We start from the raw sequence: 2,676 nt of genomic DNA on the forward strand, positions 1-2,676 counted from the left end.
GACACCCTCGGCTCCGCGTTCCTTCTGGGAACTCACACCTGCCGGGCCTCTACCTCATGCAGGCACTCGACGTGACATCCAACCTGCTCAAAGAAGACCACAATTCACCACTTGACACTGGTAGGCCTCTGGGAGATGCAGTGCCAGCAAGGCCTTCCTCAGGCCTTCACTCGGTTAGGGAGCTTGCCACACTTCGACACCCGCTCATTCAAACGGATTCAGCGAAGGGCCCAGTGTGCCGCGTTTCTCTGCCTTCGCCCCTCAAATACTGCAGGTACTTACGCTGCGTGTTAGCTACCATAGGGGGCCCTGTTTAGAAAAGCAGTCTTTTCCCGTTTGGAAAGCTGCATCCTCGCAACCACGGAGCTCTTGGCCAAACCCTGAAAAGGCCCTGCGTCTCTTCACTGCACCAACGCCTTGGGAGTAAAGGGCTAATTTCCACAGAGGAACTGGGTGCTTGCAATCCTTGGGGGGGCACTAATGCCGCGGCCCTCGTTCGTTCGGGGAAACCGCAGGGTGATCACTGGGCTCCCCGTAAGTTCCACTTTCGCCAACGGGCATGTGGGGGCATACAGCAGTTTCCAGGAAGTGTGCGTCGATGTGCTGCCTAGCTGGAACTCGAGGATGCCTTTCAGGACGCGATGGGCTCTCGCGTCCGCACCGTTTCCCGGGCAACTACACTGAGTCCGCCGGGTCTCCTCTCTGCCTGCTGAGCAACAGACAGCCGCGTAGGCCCTTCGGAACACTCCTTGGCATGCAGAGTCCAAGGCGACACACCGTTCTCTTCCTTAGAAACCTAGGTGGACACTGCTTGCAAAGAGCCCTGGAACACAGTGCTACACGGTCTCCTGGGCTGGGCCACTTGGACTCAGTGCGGAAAAGGGACTTACCCGGAGAGAAACGTCTCCCCCGCGTTCCTTCTTGGAACTCATACCTCCCCGCTCTCTGCCTCAAGCAGGAAGTCGAGGTGAGATCCAACCTGAGCCAAGAGCACAATTCCTCACTTTACACTGGCAGGCCCTTGGAAGGTGCAGTGCCAACTAGGTCTTCCTCAGGCCTTCACTCGGTTAGGGATCTTGCCACACGCAGACGCCTGCGCAGTGAAAACTATTTAGCCAAGGGCCCAGTGTGTCGCGACGGTCTCCCTTTGCACTTCCAGTTCTGCACGTACTTCTGGTGGGTGTTAACGAGGGTAGGTGGCACTGCTTAGAAAACCAGTGTTTTCCCCCTTTGGAAAGCTGGATACAGGTAGCCTCGGCGCTGTTTCTGAAACGCTCACTATGTCCAGCTCCTACTCACTGCAGGCACAGCTGGGGAGGAAACCAGTATGTCCCCCAGACAAACGGGGTGCCTGCCCTTTCAGAGGAGAGCTAAGCTGCGGCCCACGTTCGTTCTGGGCAATCGCAAGGTGAGCCCTAGCATCAGCGCACCAAAGCAGTCTTTTTTCCCTTTTCGAAAGCTGGATTCTTGGCGGCCTAGCACCTGTGTGCAGAAGTGTGGAATTGCCCAGCTGCTTTTCACTGCAGGCACGCCTGTGAGGGGAACGAGTACTTTGCCCAGAGAAGTCAGGTGCTCTCAATTCTTAGGGGGAGCTAATCCCACAGCCCTCGTGCGTTCTGGGAAGCCACAAGGTGACCACTAGTCTCATGGTAAGGACCCACTTGTCCCCCTGGCAAGCTCTGCGTGCAGCAGTTTCCATGAGGTCTCGGTCGTTGTTCCGCTTAAAAGGAAGGCGAGGAGGCCTTTCGGGTCTCCTAGGGCTCTCGCGTCGGCACCGCTTCCCGTGCAAATACACTGAGTACCCCAAGTGTCCTGTCTGCCTGCTGATCGACAGACAGCCGTGTAGGCCCTTCGGAACACTTCTGGGCGTGCAGAATCCAGGGCGACACACGGCTCCCTTCCTTGGAGAACCAGGTTGACACAGCGTACGAACACCTCGGGAACATATTCCTAGCCGGTCTAATGGGCTGGGCAACTTTGACTCAGTGCAGAGCAGTGACGTGCCATAAGAGACACCCTCGGCTCCGCGTTCCTTCTGGGAACTCACACCTGCCGGGCCTCTACCTCATGCAGGCACTCGACGTGACATCCAACCTGCTCAAAGAAGACCACAATTCACCACTTTACACTGGTAGGCCTCTGGGAGATGCAGGGCCAGCAAGGCCTTCCTCAGGCCTTCACTCGGTTAGGGAGCTTGCCACACTTCGACACCCGCTCATTCAAACGGATTCAGCAAAGGGCCCAGTGTGCCGCGTTTGTCTGCCTTCGCCCCTCAAATACTGCAGGTACTTACGCTGCGTGTTAGCTACCATAGGGGGCCCTGTTTAGAAAAGCAATCTTTTACCGTTTGGAAAGCTGCATCCTCGCAACCACGGAGCTCTCGGCCAAACCCTGAAAAGGCCCTGCGTCTCTTCACTGCAGCAACGCCTTGGGAGTAAAGGACTCATTTCCACAGAGGAACTGGGTGCTTGCAATCCTTGGGGGGGCACTAATGCCGCGGCCCTCGTTCATTCGGGGAAACCGCAGGGTGATCACTGGGCTCCCCGTAAGTTCCACTTTCGCCAACGGGCATGTGGGGGCATACAGCAGTTTCCAGGAAGTGTGCGTCGATGTGCTGCCTAGCTGGAACTCGAGGACGCCTTTCACGATGCGATGGGCTCTCGCGTCCGCACCGTT

Source organism: Eubalaena glacialis, chromosome 1 (genome assembly GCF_028564815.1).
Source record: "Eubalaena glacialis isolate mEubGla1 chromosome 1, mEubGla1.1.hap2.+ XY, whole genome shotgun sequence".
Taxonomy (NCBI): Eukaryota; Metazoa; Chordata; class Mammalia; order Artiodactyla; family Balaenidae; genus Eubalaena; species Eubalaena glacialis.